Source organism: Thermobia domestica, chromosome 9 (assembly GCF_964235325.1).
Source record: "Thermobia domestica chromosome 9, izTheDome1.hap1.1, whole genome shotgun sequence".
NCBI lineage: Eukaryota > Metazoa > Arthropoda > Insecta > Zygentoma > Lepismatidae > Thermobia > Thermobia domestica.
In genome coordinates, this window is record NC_137462.1 from 138,267,190 (window position 1) to 138,287,885 (window position 20,696).

The 20,696-nt window shown below is 34.4% G+C and overlaps 1 protein-coding gene across 1 annotated transcript in view; it reads right to left on the reverse strand.

Moving 5' to 3' along the window:
- rsh (Rap GTPase activating protein radish) overlaps positions 1–20,696 on the reverse strand; it is a 1,018,586-nt gene that overhangs the window by 740,864 nt on the left and 257,026 nt on the right. The gene's annotated exons all lie outside the window — the stretch shown is intronic.

Genomic DNA, 20,696 nt, shown 5'->3' on the forward strand with positions numbered 1-20,696 from the left:
TATGGTTAGGAGGTACAGCTTATAAAGAATATAAATGTTATCAAAATTACTTATTTGTAATCTAATGTACAAACTGTAGAAAAAAGAAAATTTTATAATACAGAAAAATGAGGGAAAACCCCGTGTCCCGTTACTCTACTATATATTACAATATGTTTTTGTTTCATGAATAGGATGTGAACACAGTTAGCTAACATTTCTATTCTAATTAGGATATCTTATTAGTATTGACAATTTAAGCGAATATAACTTATTTACTACTGAAGACACACACATTTCTTGAATACGTTGATACTAAACACAATAGGAATTACCCAGAAGTCATAGTCGGAAACAAGAAATATTAAATAAGAAGTAATTATAACGTCAAAAGAAAAACTATTGACCAGGAAACCTTACCACCTGGCAAGGAACTGGATGAGGTGTTTATACTCTGAGAAGAATTGTTTTATATATTACCCAGAATTGTTGTGTAACAGGAAAATTGAATATTACATATATATATATATATATATATATATATATATATATATATATATATATATATATATATATATATATAGGCTCATCTGGAAACATTATCTGTGTAAATAGATACTTATACAATATTAATTCATGATGAACTCTCTTTCTAACAGGATGAATTTGTTTGTGTCCAAATTTTGGACTTGACGTTCTGATATTAATATCTATAAAAATGAAAACAGGAAAATGAATTCAAGAATTTACACCTCTTCTTTACTCGGTAGTGATTTAAAAGACAATGCTTTATGGTAATTCTCATTAACAAACATACAGCATCATTTCTTGGTTAAATATTTCCAATCTTCTTTCATCTGCTCTAAACGGAAGTAAGTACTGTTTTTCAACTGACAGGTCTTTAACTTACACAATTTTCTGCTATTCACTGACACTGACGTAATATCAATCATTCAATTCTCTTTGTTTCTATTTACCTTACTTTCTTTTCTCAACTTTTATACAAGTAACTAAATACTCTTAATGTTACAGCCCGCGAAAGCTATTGGTTAATGAGACGCAATTTGGTCAACGTGGTAAACGTGGTCATTGCGGAAAGCATGCTTAGCGCTATGTGGTCAGAGTGATCGACGCTCCAAACCCCAACATAATTCTTCCTGGTTTTCTAGATGGGAAACATCCACTTTTCTAATTCAAATAGTTTTTTAATCGCCTTACGATACTAGGTCAACAAAGTATGTTTTCTGGTTCCCCCATACAGATTATAAAATGAGAAACCACATGAATCAAAAGTATGCTAAAAAAAAAAAAATGAAAATTGAAACCTAATTCAACTTTTTTTTTCATGACTAGAGTTTTCCCTTTTAGTCTCTAAGAAGAGAAGATTTGTAGGAAATCTTTAGAAAAGCACAGAAAAATAACTCCTCACACAAAAATATTCCAATAAATATATATAAGGTAAAGAGAGGAGAAAGTTATTGTTTTCCCACATAAAATAAAATATATTCTTAATGTCTAAATCTAAACAAAACTCGTGAGTTTATATACAGGGTGACACAGAAAACGGGAATTTTTTAAACAATTCAATAAAACCAAGTTATAAAAAACATTTTATTCATAGTAATAAAAACCTTAAACTTTGCCATTTAAGAAACATTCATGGAATTTATCATTTCTTAAAAATAACTTCCTTTAGATGCCACCCACAGGAGCCTCAAAATGAGCCTTATCTGATATTCATAACTTGCTTAGAAATTAATCATCATTGTTTATGTTTGTTATCATTTGTTGATAGAATTCTAATCGCAACTGGTAATCGTTTCCCTTCAATTGTTGCACTGTCTGCAGCTTGTATGGATGAAATTTCAAATTTAAATGAAAAATTCTGCGAACACTCTCCCGGGACATTTCAACCGCAGCTGCTTGCTTACGAATTGAGCGCCGTGGGCTCCGTAAGACAGACTCGCGTACAACATTAATGAGCCATTGTTACTAAAGTGGCAGCGTGCTTACTTGCTCAAGGTCACTATTCCACAGTGATGCCACCTGCTTGCCGCTGCCAATACGCATTTCAAAAATTCTATTTATTCTGTATCACCCTGTACAATATTCTAATTTATTGATCAAAATTTGTACGCGGAAGCTAAAATACTTGAGTATAATGTTGAGTATAATGAATTTAATTCAGTGTTTTCGATTCGATTAATCAGGGAGGGATATATATCAGGAAATGGAAAGGGATGGTTGTGGCAATTTGAGAGAAAATTGTTCTATTCTAAGGGAAGTTGATAGAAGGACAAAGAGGAAAGGGAACGAAAGAGAACAATTCTTACGTCAAGGACAAAGAAATTCTTTTCAATTTGGTAGACTGCTCACAATGGTGAGGTTCTAGAGCATATGTAAATTAAATATTTTTAAGTTTATCAAAACGCATACAATTAGCACCCCCCCCCCCCCCGATACATGACATTTTGTTTTTAATCTGACTGCATTGCATTGACAGAAAAATGAAGTGAAAAATGTTTAAATTAATGTTCTACGGTTATGTCCTGTAGACTACAGAAGACGGATGATTAAAACAAGTAAAAAATATACGGAAGGGACAGAAACGGAAGATTTCCGAAAACCCACCGATGCAATATTGTTCAATACAGAATTAGTCTACGTGTAAGATCGAACTAGGGGCTTCCCTGAACGGAGATAAACGTTCTGCCACTGAGCCAACGTGTCCTCTGGTTTAGTACGGAATGTAATCCAGTAATAAGATATTATTTCTACAGCGATGAACCTTCGAGTTCCTTATGATAGAGAATTAATATAGTTAGCAAAATCCTCATAAAATGAAATATTCAGTTTAATAATGAGTATGGTATTTGGGATTATTCTTGTTAAATTGCGAGCAAATAAAATTCTAAGAAATTTCCAGTAATGCTTTGTTGTAATTAATTTCCAAGAATCATGCAAAAAAATTGTAATATTATATGAAATGCAAACAGCTTGTAGAAACTAATGCTTGAAACATGACCTAAAATAATAATTACCTTGTCTCCAGGAAGAAGAAAATTACGTTGTAATTGATATGTTGTAGTCAAATAACTTCAGAAATTTATGAAACGATACCGTTACATTTCAAGATATAATGATTTCCAGGAAGCACTAAAAAAGCCCCTTAATATTTCATCCTTTAAATAATTCTCAATAAGTGGTGGAAGAACCTCAAAGTAATTGCCCAATACGGTATATTTCTCTTTAGGCAAGTGTAACTATGCACTAAGAACAACTTAGTTAGTTGCGGTGCGTTTCAAATAGTTTCATTTTCTTTATGCATTCCTGTAATTTGTCTGTTTCAACAGTGTGGGAGCACTGGAAACTAGTGACGGTTTCTGAATGTTCTACGTATTTTATTGGAAAATTAAGGGGAAAAAGTATCTGAAATTAGGGAGAAAAAGTATGTGAAAAGTATACATAGTTCAAAGACGTCTCTTCCAACGTAGCACAACACGTCCGCAGGACCCACTTGAGACGTCGTTCACAGACCTTCTGCACTTGTATCGGGACATTCAGGATTGCAGTAAAAACCCTTTGGATTGTAATCGAATATGCCTTCCACGGGACAATATTTTCTTTTCTCCAGATGTCATCCTGTGATTACTCCGCACTGCGCATTTCCGAGATATAAGTGGAGATTAGTATTACACTGGATGTCCACTGAGCCTAAATTTACACTGGGCATCAGCTTTGGGATATCGGGGCGTTCCATTTTCGGCAGTGAATCTCCCGTGAACGCCCGATATTTATATCCAAGTATTGTTCCATAACAGTCACATTCGATTGAAGTCCAAGGGAAATTTTGTAGTACGAGGCGCGTCTAAAAAGTTAGTTTCCCACTTGACCAACAGATGGCAGACAAGGCGGCGCGAGATGATAGTGGACATTCACGCGAGACAAAAAAAGAGTGGTCATCAGTTGCGACATATGGCGTGCCCCACTGCTCGTAGTTCTCCCAGATTGGTAGATTAAAAATTATTCCGGACTTTCTGGTGTCGTCGTCATCGAATTTTGAGGTGCGATCTACGATTAAATTTTTGAACTGCCGATGGAAATCAACTGTGTTATGTGAATGGACTGGGCGTCATGAGCAAGCAGATAGTACGTAACCATATGACCATGAAGGAGCTCAGTTCCCTTAGCAAATCTTCGTAGCAGGTATAAACGCTCTATCAATCAGCAACCGTGCTACCATTATCCTAAAATAAGCCGAACTCCTTCAGTATATCCTCGCAGGAGAGGTAAATGCTATATCAACCAGCTACCATGCTCCCAACATTCTAAAATAAGAAGAGTTCCTTCTGGAAATCCTTATCGCAAAGGTAAGCACTATATCAATTAGCTATCATGCTTCTAATATCATAACATAAGAATTATCACGGGAAATCCTCGTAGCAGAGCTAAAAGTTATATCAATGATCTAATGCTTCCAATACCGTGAAATGAGTATTATTCTAATAGGGGAGCCCCGTAGCAGAGGTAAACGTTGTGTCTATGAGCTATTATTCTCCCAAAATCCTAAAATACGATTTTGCTCAGAGAATCTTTAGCAGAGGTAAACACTATATCAATGATATATCATGCTTATAATATTCTAAAATACAAAAAGCTCCCTGAGGGAATCCTGCACAGAGGTAAACACTATCATTGAGCTACAATATACCAATATCCTAAGATAAGAGTACTTCAGAGAACCTTGTTTTAAATTTTAACGTTCCACGATTACGAACCTAGGCTAGGGCAGATGGTAAGGATTGTATGAATGATAATGGTGGAATGGCGAAAGTGCAAGGAACAGAAGAACCCCGAGGAAGTTCACGCACACAGTATTTGTCCACTACAAAGTCCACTTGATGGGATATGTAATCGAACCAGCGACCCCGCGAGCCAGAGATGTGCGTGAATAGTTGTAGCAGAGGCAATCTCTATATCAATTAGCGACCATGCTCTTAATGTTCGAAATTAAAAAAAAAAAAAAAACTTCTCTCAGGGAATTTTCATAGCAAAGATAAAACATAATATCAATCAGTTACCATCTTGTCTTAAAACAGAAAGAGTTTCCTACGTTGTAATAAGCTCCACCACTAAATTGTTTGCAAAGAATATAGTGTTGCTGTGCAGTTGGGTTGAGTTGTTCTCAAAATATTGGTATTCTAATTACTTGTTAAGTTTTTTGGTATTTGTTTAGCTTTTATGGATCTTCAATTCAGCGAAATTAAACTACCACTAATTTTAGAGTTTTCTGTAATATCTTCAAAACAAAAATATGCGAAAAGCAGAAACTTAGTGAACTAGACAATACGATTTTGCATGTGATTCATATACCACAATTCACCTATCTGTTTATGGTACGTATACCGCTATTTACAGAACCCGCAAAAATATTAAATTTATTTACAGTTGAAAATCGAAAGCAGATAGGTAAGTTGAGATAACGGCATCACATGCAAAATCGTATTGTCTAGTTCACTAGGTTTCTGCTTTTCGTATATTTTTTTTATTTGTTTTGAACATATTACAGAAGAACTCTAAAATTAGCGATAGTTTAATTTCGCTGTAGTGAAGACCATTAAATGTGAGCAACGCTTATGCACATAAATTTTAACCGTATACCTAAGTTTGCCACTTTGATATTGAGTCTTAAAACGACATTTTACTTTAGTTAACGAACACGAGGAATTCTTATGATATACTTAGCTATCTTACTACTAACTACTTTATTAAATTTCTCGCGTTTGATTACTCTAAGTCTGACTAATTCTTTCGAAATTTTAATCTCATACTGCACAAATAGTTGCTTTTTGTTGCTTGGTCTTGTAATGTGAATGAATATTTTAAACAATTCCTATGGTACGCTTTGCATTGCTAACATTAATTTCTCTAAATGTTGTCGTTACCGTTCAACGTAACCAGTGAGAATAAAATAAGGAGAGAAAGGTCAACACTATATTAGTCACTAGTTTACTGGCAAATTATAGATCTTTGCATTTGGTAGTTCATCTGATGAAAATAAATTCTCATATAATTGGAAGATAATAGAGAAGCAGCAAGGAGTTGATTAAATATAAGAGGATACGTATAGAAGGGGAAAAACATGGAGATAGAAAATGGGAGAAAAGAGAAACGACGGAAGTAGAAATTCAACAGAAAACACATTTACAACAAAAAAGAATCTTCTTTCGGTTAAATTATCTAAAAGCAATCTTCTATTTACTCAGTAAATCTCCCTCTTCCAATTCATCCTTAGTTTTGCCCTCAAGCTACCCCCTTTCGAAAGCCATAAAAGCAAGAGTAAAAGAGAGAAGTTTGGGGTCGATCATACTAGTTCCTCTAATTGAAATTTAATACGATCAAGGCCGATTCTGTTCTACCCTAACCCTTCTTCATCCTTCTTGCTTCTATTGCCTCAATCCCAATCTTTTTTTGGTGTGCGAAGCGTTTCAATTGCTCCTCTTCCACTACCAATAAACAACTTTCGGACTTTCACAGAGGGAGAGAGCATATAAAAGAGAGGAACGGAACATATACTCCAGATTCTGCTGAACACATACCTCTCTCTCGGCTGTCTCTATACATAAATTCCTTTTCCTTTTGACTGGTTTTAGTTAGTTTCTTTTTCTTCAAACCGTAAAGAATCAAAAACAGTAGATTAGTAAATCTCTCTTTTAGCTTTCGTACTACTACACAGTGTGTGTGTGTGTGTGTGTGTGTGTGTGTGTGTAAACGGAATCACACAAACAATTTCACTAAGATTTGGTAAGAGTGCGTGGATTTGGCTATTTTTATTTCTCAAATTGTTATAGAGCTATTTAAAGAAAAAAGAACATGGGAAATAGTGCTAGCGTAAGTATACCTACTTTGATTTTACTGGCACCCCACAAACAAACACACATACAGATAACGTAATAATGATGAAATAGCTATAGAGAGTAGTGTTAGCTGCAGAAATTTCAAATAGATTCAACATCCAGAACAAAACAGAACATATATATATATATATATATATATATATATATATATATATATATATATATATATATATATATATATATATATATATATATATCATCATAGGTATTCTGCCTTTATTGGCAGGTCACTTGCCGCAGCTGAGAAGCTTCCATGCTCCACGGTCCTCCGCTAACTTCTTTGTCTTCGCGTATGATCTTTCTGTTTTTATATCATCCATTAATTGTAGTCTCCTTCGCCCCCTCCGTCTCTTTCCCGCCACCATACCCTCTAGGACATCCCTCATGATACAATCTCTTCTTAGGCAATGTCCCAACCAGTTTCTCTTCCTCTTCCTAATAATATCTAAAAGTGTTCTTTTCTCACCCACCATTTCTAACACTCTCTCATTCGTTTTCCGCTCGACCCAACTAATTCTTTCCATTCTTCTCCACAGCCACATTTCGAAGGCTTCCAGTCAATTTTCATCACCTTTACGTAATGTTCACGTTTCCGCCCCATACAGTACAACACTCCACACGAAGCATTTTATGAGTCTTTTTCTCAACTCTGTATTCAAGGTCCCACAAAACAGACTTTTCTTCCTCCTAAAGGCTTCTTTCGCCATTCCTATCCTTGCTTTTATTTCACGTTCGCACTTCATGTCATTACTAAGAATACTACCCAGATATGGAAAACTATTCACTTGTTCTATTTGCTCCCCTCCCACTTTTATATTTGACACAGACCCCTTCGTTCCAATCACCACGGCTTTTGTCTTTCTAACATTTATTTTCATCCCATATTCTTCAAAGTCCTTTTTCATTTTTTCTAACATTTTATTGATTTTCTTTTCAGATTCTGCAACAAGCGCCATATCGTCTGCAAATCTTATGCATCTAATCATTCTACCTCCTACCGAAATGCCATCATCATATAGGCTCTTTTTCACTATCTCTTCTAGATAGACATTAAATAGTGTTGGCGAGAGGCAGCACTTGTCGAACTCCCCTTCCAATTGCACTCTCTTCCGTCAGTTCTTCCCTTATCCTAACACTTAATTGTTGGTTCATGTATAAGTTTCTTATGAGTCTTCGATCTTTTCATTCCAACCCTATCTTCGTTAGAACTCCCAACAACAATTCCCAATTCACGCGGTCAAAAGCCTTTTCTAAATCTCTCTCTCTCTCTCTCTCTCTCTCTATATATATATATATATATATATATATATATATATATATATATATATATATATATATATATATATATATATATATATATATATATGTATATATACGGAACATACACACAGAGATATATATGTATATATCGTGCATAGAATATCCGCACCCTTTTTTGCACACTGAGCAAAATCTATCCACACGCAATGTTCTTTGATTGTAATGTGTATGCGAGTTCATGGATCGCAGTAGACTTTGGATGTTCTACACTGATTTCTTTTTATTCTTATAGTCAAAAAAAAAAAAAAAAAAAAAAAAAAGAGAAAGAGAGAGAGAGAAAAGGTCCTGTGACGTCATTGCCAACGTTTTTCCAGTGAGCTTAGCATGGAATTTGTCTGGATCGTCTCTCAACTGGTCTGCGCGCTAATGAAGCGAGAAACGTTTATTTCTCTTTTCTTTTCTTCGTTCTCGTTCGTTCCTTCGTTTTTTTATTTCTTATTCTTCTCTCTTTATTGCTTTAACTGAAGACCAATTTAATGAGTGCACTATAAAAATCTTTTCCTGTTTCTTCTCCTCTGCTTTCGTTTACAATGTTTCTGTTATGTTTTTGTAATTTTTCTTCTTTCTTTTATTTCCATGTATTTTTCTTTTATTTTTTCGTATCAATTTTTTTTCTTAACTATGACAGAGAACGTTTCGTTTTATAACTTAGAAATTTTCTTGCCGTAACATGGTTAAAGAAACTTCCTTAGAACGTTGCTAAGTTTTCGAGTTACAACTTTAGGATGTTACTAATTCGGAGTCAGTAGATAAAATTAATTTACATTTCAGTTGAAACTATGATAACCCAACTTCAATTACACACTACGCTGAGTTAAAATTAGGAAAATTAGCAGTATGTTCCTTAGTCAGTCACATTTTACTATTACTGAGGTGCTTTCACTATTACTGAGGTGCTTTTACTATTACTGAGAATATAGGTCATTTTTGATCATTTTTATGTTTCCTCCTCCCAAGTTGAAGAGCTTAATTTGGATTTAAACAGCATCGGAATTGTCACTGTTTATCTCAGATACCTTAAAAGCTATGGATTCGACACAAATATCGGTCATTTTCGATCATGTTTATATATTTCCCCCCACCCTCCCGTAACTACATCGTCAAAGTGAGATGACAAAAACATTCTAGGACCGAACCTCATCTATATTGAAACTTGAATCGAGATCTGTCGGGTGGTTCAAGAGTTATTAAGTTACAAACATTGTGACTTTAATTTTTAAGATAGATAGATTCATAAATAGCTAATATTTTGTAGTAAATTAGACTCCAAAGACGAGTAAGAGCCTTGGAGTGAGAATGGAAAAGTCTCTGGGAGATAATTATCTCCGTATAAACTACAAATACAGGGAAAGCGATCTCTACCTGGACAACTAAAAGAATCTGCAAGTGACCTCTTAAAGTGACAGACAAATTTCCTTGTTAAGTATTCACCTTATTTCTATTATTGAACTCAATTAATACTGCTGTAGTGTTGACCAGAGGCGGATCCAGGGGGGCCATCGCTCCCCCCAGAAGAAGAAACTTTCTTATTATATATATATATATATATAAATAAAACCCATCCCAAAGTTTGGAGCCCTTAAAAGTAGCAGTATGACAACCCGCCGCCCCCCCCAGAAGTCGGTCCTGGATCCGCCCCTGGTGTTGAGTGAGTATAGTTACTGTGTGTCATATAGTTATGCTTGTATTCTGCGCCGGATCTCGATTAGTGTTGAACGCTAACACTATTACTTAAACGGTATCCAATATACTAGGTTTTCCTTTGTAAACTATTTGTTCCATTAATAAAATATTGTCATTCGAGACAATAAGAAATTATAATAACAATTCTTTAAATTCTCTTACTTAACTTGATTATTATTCCCTTAAATATCATATTTTAGTAGCTTCATTTAATTTTTTTGTCTTGTGTCACTATATTATAATATATTAAAATCAAAGCAAAAGGTTTTGCATCTATTCCTAAACATCTTTGAAGTGATATTCCCAGTTTTACTTACCACTTAATACACATTTTAAATCAAAATAAAAATCCTCAATCAACGTGGATTCTACCCCTTTAACATTTAGAGAATGTGCTTAGAATAGAAGGAAAATCATGTGAGTGGCATAAGTGCACCAGACATGCACTCTAGTAACAGTAACCAAGGAAAGAACAGCAGAGTCGAAGGTATTCATTCGAAGTGTGTTTGTTTGATGTTGGGGTTCGTTTCGTGACTAATATTGAATGCGACGCTAACACATTTCCGCCTTTGTTTGCAGAAGAACTTTAACACATCGAGTGAGCGGATTACTTTCTCGTAAAATTGGTGAACAAAATATGACCAAAGTGATACGAAGCGATCAAGTTAGTAGAAAAGAGTCGGCGTCAAATATTCTCAATGACTTTCAAAGATCAGTTACTAAAGTACAGGTCCCTTATATACATTGTATACATAGGTGTGGTGAATCGTATAGCCATATTACGGACACCCCCACAAGAATTGAATTCGAAATTTTGCAAAGGAACCAATATCCACACATACAGCACGACTTAGTCTCTGGAAGCCACTTTCATGGAGCCTATTCTCCGGCTCGCTCTGATCTACACCATAGGTATCCGAAACTGGATTAGTAGCAACGACATCGCATGTGGTGAGCTGAATGGTATAACATCCTTTTCTTCGATAAATTCTGCTTCTGCCTAAAGCATCGTGATTGTCACATTCATGACCTGTAGTATCACTGCAATACATAGGGTGAGGCATGTCAATGCATCAACTCACCTCTCCGGTATCAGATATTAGTGTGGGGGTTCCACTGGATTCCGATACTATTCGAGTCTAATATGCATCAAATGAACCTGTAGTTATTCTACTTCTGTAGTTCCTGAACTGGGCATTTAAAAAAAAGGTACACCATTTTCAGAAAGTTTTTATCTCCGTTGATACACGAAATTCAGCTATGAAATGTTTATGGTGATAGGGTAAGTTAAGTAAGGATGAATATGATTGTCAGATACTCAAATCACAATTTTTATGAGCTATGCCACTTCGCCCCTTCGCCGACCGTAGTATATGTATATCATTGTAAGATGTGTGTGTATGTGTCACTCTTAGGACTATTTGTATTAGTCTGTAAGGAAAACATTTCATAAAATCTGCTCCTAATAAATAGTTTTTCCCCTTTTACATATATAGTTCGTATAGTCGAGGTGAACGAAAATTATTACTTTGTTATCAGTTACGATAGACACACTTACTAAACTTATTAAACGTTCGGATATCGTCTGTGAACATTGCCTCTCGGAAGTTTTTGTGAATTGAAAACAGATTATTCGGAGTACTGAATCAGCAACTAAAATTTCATGCAGAAAACCGAGTAGATGTTCAAATTGAACAGATTAATAGAGTTACTACAATGACTTTAAAAAAAGCTTGAAACATGAGAAGTCTGGTGTACCTCAGAAATAGAAGTTTGTCTTTCAAGTGCCGAAGACAGGTGGAAATATGTTAATGAGACTCATATGAAGAAGATTTCCTGCACATTTAGAACACTCTTTGTGATTGCTCAGAATCACCTTTCATTTTATCCGCATCCTTATCTCCTCCAAATGCAACAATTACATGAAGCAGATTCAGGAAACACAGCTCTTTTCTCGAATGTATCATATGCAAATATAATTGATGTTGTGGCTGCAAGAAATAAAGGAAAATTTGGCTTGCTTTCTTGCAATTTCAGATGAATCATTTCCACCGTTGATTTAAGAATCATGAACACTGTCCCATAAATCTGTTTTAATTGTGTGCCTTCGCACACTCTTTAATCAGTAGTGCTGTAACATATTTTTAGGGTAGAATTAACTGCAATAAACGACTGAAAAACATATTTGTGAGATGTCATCGTGAATAATTGTGAGTCCATGAGACTTTCTAAAGCAGCACTGCAAAAATGAATTGTTGCTATTTGTACATATGGAGAAAGTAACATGCATAAAGAACAATATATGGTGTTGCATAGTTGCTTCAAAAGGAATTAGGCGTTCCTGTGTTTATTTCCCATTGTATGAGTCATAAATTTGAGTTACCTGTACATAAAGTAGTCACTATTACACAGACATGGTTTATTTTCTGAAACTTGTAGAAAAGTGTACATAAAGTCGCAAAATATAGATGGGCAATTGAAATTGTCTTAGAGAACCTAGGAGTTAGATTTTATAATATAAGAAAATATATATGATACGAGTTGGATGTCATCTCCATATCATATCATTCAGTGCAATCATTAAGGAAGTGATATCTTGCTTTAGTGACATACTTGAAAATTCCATAGAAGTACTCGGGACCATGCAACTTCTTTAGAACTGTATAAGAAGCTATCAAGATGGCGGCTATAGTTCAGAGTGCTTTGGAACCATTTCAAACACTTAGCTCATATCAGTTTTAAAAATTAGCATCTATCATTAAAGTTGTATCCAAGGTTCACACAACTGTACATGTATTTCAAGGCCTGTAACTGAAGATGGTAACGCCCTGAGGGCCTTCCGTTGCCAATTGGAAGAGAATGGTACCTTTCATGGTGTTTCAGTAATGAAATCTTCAGAAGAAGCTCTTCATACATAGAAACGGATAATCTACGATTTTTTCAGAGCTTAGTGAACAACATCAAGCATCACTGTCCCCGGAAAAGTTTTAATGGAGCTGAAGAAAGTTGGTATAATCGAATTGGCCGAAGAAATCAGTTAAGAAAATTTTGTATGGAGACCAGGAAGTTGGAATTTCAGAAAAGGTGAAGATTTCTTGTGAAGGGTGTTCTAAAATTTTACAGAAATTTCGGTACCATAAGGTGCAACTTGGCTATACGACAACAATGATCGAAACTGTATCTACGACTCCGTGATTCCCTCATCTGCAAAATGTGACAGGTTATGTTTTAAAGTTTGAACCTGCATCAGACTACATCTAAGAACCGTTTAAGTGTTAAAACACCCGAATTAATGGGCCATACACTTTATCATTCAGTGCTAAAGATTATGCTACTGAATTGATTAAATATGATTGGTATTCTGCGACTGAAAAGATCTTTGACAGAGTCAACATAGGATGTTTCTAGCATCGAAACCTCTCACTATTCTGCGGTAAGAACGGGTACTTATGTAAGTTTATGGTGATTATGTACGGTTCCGAGTTAACATAAATTAATACATTGAATTGTTTTCTAGTATTGTTACTACATTGAGATGACATAAAATATATCTGCCATCTTTATTTTTTTAATATTATCGTTGTTCTTGTTCCTATTTTTCTACATAGTTAAATTTATAGAAAAATATACACTTATTAATATTACGAATTCTAGTACGAAGTAAATACAAGGTACTGTATATGAAGTTCTGTAAAATTTTCAAGATAGTTGTAATGAAGTCTGTTGAATAATCTCTCAGAAAATATCCAAATTCCACTTCCTCCTCGCTCTAGAAAATTCGTAAATAAAACACTGGAGAGCACAATGTTAGAACTTTACAAGCACATTGACACAAATACGCGAAAAGAAACTAGATCTACGTATAAAACTGACCTCTCACTTTTTTGTGTGTATGTGTGTAAAATCATAGTATTTTGCTCTCAGTATATACAACTGAATCAAAAGTAGGCTTTCGTTTCGTGGATTACTTCTTTCAGACTTTTGTTTCAAATCTTAAGTATTATATTATCTACCACTTATAGTTCTAGATAGAGAGCTTATAAAGAAGAGAAAGATGAATTTATAACTTCTGATGCTTAATATACACAGATAATTATAATATATCAAATCTCAAGGAAAGTGTTGACAAATTTAATCACTTGATATCCTATAACCCATCAAATACATGAAAACTAATTTAAATGAAGATGTGATTGGAAATACACATCTCGTTTAAACACAAAAAATCATTTGGCAATGGGTCGGGAATTAAGTTCAGGAAGACTAAACGCTGAAACAGTTGTATAACGTGTGCATACAAAATTCATTCATACAAACATTTTCAAAATCAAGATTAAGGTAAATGGAGTGTTTGCTACGGTATTTGTTTCTTCTGAAAAGACGTCACGATAAGTTTTGAGAAACTTTAGACAATACTAAAATATTAAATTGTAAAAATAGGCAAGCAAGCAACCAAACAGGGAAATTCGTTAACACATCTGCTCTATTGCTAAAAGTAGCATAAAATAGTTAGCGTCATTCGTTAGCACACCTCTATTGCTAAAATTACCATAAACCAGTTAGCATCATCCGTTAGCACACCTATATTGCTAATAGATATTACCATAAAAAAGTTGGCGAGATCCGTTAGCACACCTCCATTGCTAACATTAACATAAAACAGTGTCAGTGATTAATATTCATCAATATTCATCAATGAATCATAGATATTCATATTCATAGATATTCATATTCAGATAGATAGATATCAGATCAAATCAGATAGATATTCATAATGAAAGATACACCAGTCGTTAGTGTTCGTTAGTGATAGGGGAGAGGAAGGGAATGGCGATCAGCTCACTTTGCCCTCTTGCTTGACCCGAGGAAAAGTCAAACCAGTGCTGCCTCTCGTAGCAAGGTTTCTTGTGTACTGTCGAGGAAGTTGTCATAGAAGACTGAAGTCTACAGCGTGCTGAAACTTGTTTTTGTTGATTTTCTTATAAGGATCTGGATATTTCAACTCACGATATAGATACAATTTTAAGTTGTAACATCTTGAAATTACTAATATTCATAAAAAGTTATGTTTACGTCTAATGCACGACACATAGTTATATTTCAAATAAACTACGTTTTACAGTATAATCAGCCCAATTTTCAAAATGGCGCAATGTTGGGAATGCCGATGAACGTGATCGGTTCATTATCATGGTGATCACCATTCCCAACAAACTTTTGGAATACTTCTTCAGCCAAAAATTATAAAAGAGGGTACACCTAAGGTAGGTAATACGCCTAATTGAGTCAAACACTGAAACTTTGGTATTGGTGTAACCTTTGTGGATCGTGGATGCATGCTAGCTGTACTGCTGTGGACTCACCGTGTGACGTGTCTTTGAAAAACGTCAACAAAACATTCAGTTAACGTTCCTCAGCCTTTCGAAGGCGCAGTTTAGCAAAAAAAAAAAAAAAAAAAAAAAAAAAAAAAAAAAAAAAACAACTGTCTATGGAACTATGTGTGTTTATTAAGTTTGTATTGAGAACGCAATGACCAACATGTGATGGGAATGGCGACCAAAGTAGCAATTTGATTTTTTTCCATCGTGCTCCCGACCTGAAAGAATGACCCTCATTTTTATTTTACACACTTATTGTAGAAGGATTATAGTATGTATTTAAATATTTGTTTAAATATATTTTGCAAATGAAACTACGTAACAACCCATTTTTCTTAAGTGATCGTCATTGCTCACCTCTCCCTTACATGGGCAATTTTCCTAAATATGAAAAAAAATTATTAATCAAATTAAAGTGGAGATTCTGGCTTGACATTAAGCCACAAATCGTACCTAACTTTCATGGGTTAATAATAAGTTTTCACACATTAAAGCATTAACATTTATGCTTGTAGCATTAAATAGCACTAATATTGCATTTTTAATAACTCCATACTTAGGAGCGTTGTGTAGTAGCACTAACCGTTGGTGTAGGTTGTATTATTATTATCTGATTAGAGATTATGACTTGACAATCGTCAGGCAAGTAAGTGCTTATTTGGCACTATTTTGGTATGCAATATTATATATATATATATATATATATATATATATATATATATATATATATATATATGTGTGTGTGTTTCACTTAAACACACTTTCTTTCTCTGTGTGATCAATTTCATGATAAAAGAACTAATATAAACAGTTTTAAAAATCTTTAGCGTATCGAAAGCGAATAAGAATAAGACATATATCCTTTGGAGGTTAAAAAAAGAAGGAGAAAAGAGATAGGAAAGTTCAAATTAAAGAAAAAAATCTTGAAATCTCCCAGTGGACCTGATCACCAGAGAAACAAGTCAATGAGTGTTAGCGTAGAAAGTGATTAATGACCCGTCTCTAAGAGAGCGCCAAAGCGAAAGAAGTGGTCCCCAAGAATCGCTCAATGGTCATGTCTGTCGGCAAATACGAAAATAAGAAACAAAAATGAAAAAGAAGAAATAAAACAGCAAGGAACATGTTTATTTTCTAAGCAATTCTAAACAAACAAAAGAAAGAGAGACAGAAGGATTTTCTATTATTTTGTTCTGCAAATATGTTATCAACTGTAACGTTCTGGCACTAATATAACGTATTATAAAACCACTCGTACAATTAGTGTAGATACCCACGAAGATTAGGTCGGATTTTTGTCCTGTAAAGCGGAAATCGATAATGTAAAATAACATGTAGCTGGAAGATAGTGTAACACATCGGAAACCCCAGCCAAAGGGGCCCCCACACCCATTGTTTCAAATTCATATTCCTCATTAGTCTTCTGCTACTTGCTAATTTTGGGGCGCCGCATTTGCTCGACCTACGGCCTCGTGTCTCTTATTTCAACCTTTGAAAAATCTAAATACCAAATTTCACGTCTCTAACCTTCAGAGATTCGAAGATATGGACATTTTACTATAATAATTTTCATTTCTACTATATGGTTTCTCTATAGCGGGTTTGGTCCAACTATGTTCCTGCCACCATGTTTCCTCTAGTTTTCAACTAAGAGTATATATATGTGCTGGAAAGCTCAACCACCCACTTTTAATGCTCGAATATTACTGACATCTACTGCGCAGATGACAGCGACTAGCGAGTGCAAGGTGGGAATATAATGAACTAGGAATCTTTAAAATGGGTCTAATAAGAGGCTCGCTCAAAGGTTTTCCGTGTAAACTCCAAAAACCAACAATGCCGCACGGAGTTCGGCAGCGCGCCCACCGGAAGGTTAAATTCAACCCTGATTTCAGTGAGTCTCTTGCTATTCTATATTCAAAAGCCCAACTTAAGCTGATTATCTCAATATATCTCAAAATAGTTAGGTACTGCCTTCCGAAGAGAAAATGCTAAACAAAATTAAGAATCAAAGAAAACTGGTCACTCGATGGAACAGAAAAAGTACAAATCGGTGGATGCACTTTAATTCTCTACTTCCAATGAATTGTGTTTAGAGGTATTAGGTTAACGTATAATGACAAAAATGTTTTACTAAAATGATTCATAATAGTAGGAATAACTGTTCTGAAAATGTAATAGATTTCGAGGAAAACAAACAACAAACTAGAACTTCATTACAACTATACTGTATAGCTTCTATTGAGGCCATTTAAATTCAAGAGAGGAAGAGAACATTTAAAACACTATCCATAAGTTTTCCATTTCAAATATGTTGACAGAATACAATAATAAAGGAAGAAGGAATTCTGTGAATAACAGCATTAAACCAACATCACACCGAAAATAACCGTTTACGGTTTTAATTTTATAAACTAAACTTTCAGAAGCTCAGGATGAAATGTTTCGCCGAACAGAGAACAACATATAAGGAAGACAAGATTTTTTTTCTTACACAAAAGAAAAAAAACCCTTCTATACCTGTTTCTTTGATTTATGTTATTTTTACTTATCTGCCAGATTGCATTTAGGCAACCAAAGAGATATATATATATATATATATATATATATATATATATATATATATATATATATATATATATATATATATATATATATATATATATATATATATATAACTTCCTGGATGGTTAGGCAACAAAACCGACATTCGGGATATGGTAGTTACATAATGTACCCTTGTTGGAAAAATGAAAAGGCAATGCCAGTTTGAGAGCAATCAGGACACATATGTATTAGATGTGTGAACGCACTTTCTTAATTGTAGAATCCGTTACGGGAAACGAAAGTGAAACCTGATAGAAAAATCGTATCCTTCCCCCCAAGGAAAGCTAAAAGCTTAAGATTAATAGTGCTGATACACGCTTTAGTCATACAAACCACCAAAGACATGAAATAGCATATACGACGTTATTTATAAGGTATTAAGAGTCCACGGAGGTCAGGCAAATCCGAATTTTAGTATAAAAAATTTGATTTGAAACTACGAAAATTAAACAACAGACTAAATCATTAGATGAGAAACCTGTATAGCTGTTCGCATGATCAAACCCAATACTGAACATTTTTGGTGATGTCAAATGAAACCGATGTGAAATTGACGGCCCGAACCTACACAAGATAGATGCCTTACAGCCACTATTTACTGTGTTTCTGTGTAATATAATTATCAGGGTTGTCCCTGGATATTTCTCCTACAAGTTTAATTTCGCAGATTGATATCGGTCTCCTCTACTCATTCGTGTCGCTTTCTCATCGTGTCCCTTAAATTCCGGACACGAGTGTGTTGGGAATTCATCTTTGGACCACTCAGTGATATAAGAATGTTATTATCCAACTATTGTAAGTAAGTAAGATTCTTAAGCCGACTTCAACTTTTGATGATTTTGTAAAAAGAAAGTTACATTTAATTAGAAATGACCACATTGAATTTATAAAGAATAGTTGATAGAAAATCAAATTCAAGGCCTTAATAAGGGCGTTCCTACTGTTATTCCCATTATGGCTTATGTTCAGAAAGGTATTTAGAATTAAAATATTGCATATTTAGAAAATTTAACAGAAGCTGTATTTCCAAGTGAAAAGTGAAGGGTACTTTGAGTGAAAAAAAATTAATTCCACAAATAAATAAGCCATTTTTAGATTCTATGAAGAAAAACGAATTTGCTAATGCCGTTATTTTAACTTATAAAATAGGGGCACGGTGGTTCAGTGGTAAGCCACTTACTACTGTACTTTGGATCCCTGGTACCAACCCAAGACAAGTAAGTTTGTGGTATAGAGAACATGGTGTCGGTGGATTTTCTTGGGGTACTCCCGTTTTCCTCCACATTCTCATTCCACCGGTTTCTCCATTATCATTCAATTGCCTTAATCATTCGTCTCCCTCAGCCTAAAGGACAAAACGTAGGACGTTAAACTAAAAAAAAAAAACATTTTTGATTTATGAAATGATAACAAAATTGAAGAAGCTCGTTTTCGGGAAATTGTTCGACAGAAAGCTTATTACTAGAAAACCCTTTCTGGATTTCATAACACTACGTTATAACGTAGGGCTGCCAAACACACAATTGTAACGTGTAAACATAACTACTGAAGTCATTTAAAAAAAAAATCCTGAAAATATTATGACGAAATGCCATACCACGTGAAGAAAGTATAGTAGGCCTACCATATTATAGGGTTATTTGCGTACTTGTTTCTGAAATATCTTATAAATGAAGTCGTTAAATCCGTTTTAGGGGGAAAAAATCGCATTTTTTGATCTTCACCTTCGAGTAAACTATCCTTATTTTGAGTATTGGGAAAACAGTTGGAGCGGATTCCTAGGAAGTCCCACATAGTTTATAATTTGGTGTCCGTATCCATACCTTGAACGATGTAGTCTATGTTTTTGTACATGCAATTGGAAAAGACAGACAGACATTGAAAACACAGATATTTGAGCATATAGAGATTATAATACCTTCAATTTAACGTTTTTTCACGATAATGATTTTCTCACTTCTATTTAGCTCGAAAGTTGAAAACATGCAAAAATGCTTCATTTCAGAGCTATGGCCCACCGAATTTTTTCTTTTCGGAAAGATGCAGAAAAGGTCACCCAACTTTACGGCGGAAGTTGGATCATGGTTGGGTGAAAGGCCTTAAAGAGAGTATTTTAAACCGTAGATTCTATTTATCCATTTCCAGTAGATGTAGAATATTTACACAAATAAATAAATAAACAATTTAGTAATAACAGCAGAATGACACATTTTAAATATTATTCAAACTGCTCGCTGAGCGAAACAATACATTAATTGTAAAAAAATATATATATATTAACGTGTAACAGTTTCACCAACTATCCACTTTGGCTTCATCAGACACTATCAATTCGTACAGGTAGTAGCAGATCTAATATAAGAGACAGCAAAACAGGAGTCCTCAATCCTGATTGGTTACTATAGGCCAGGGATTCTCAACCTGGGGTCGCGAGCCCTGGGGAATTCGCGATAGGGTTTTATGGGTGTAGCGAAGAGTAGTAGAAGAGATAAATATAATTGTAATCTAATCCCGGAAAATATTTTTAAATATTATTTTGAATTTTGTTTTGATAGGCATTTTTTAAAAAATTTTTTTATACATACTGTTAAGAACAACAAAAATAGGCCTACTGAACATTTTCAACAGGTGCAAAGTTGTTCAAAAATCAATTTTAACAGTTTTTGGTAACTCTGAACACACACACAACAATGTAGCAGATTCACAACAATATGAGATAGCTCAAAGTGGCGGCCTTTCGAAAATTAAAATAATAACTTTTTTTAAATAACTGTCCAAGTTTTTTTAAAACTCAAATTAGAAATAACTTTTCTTT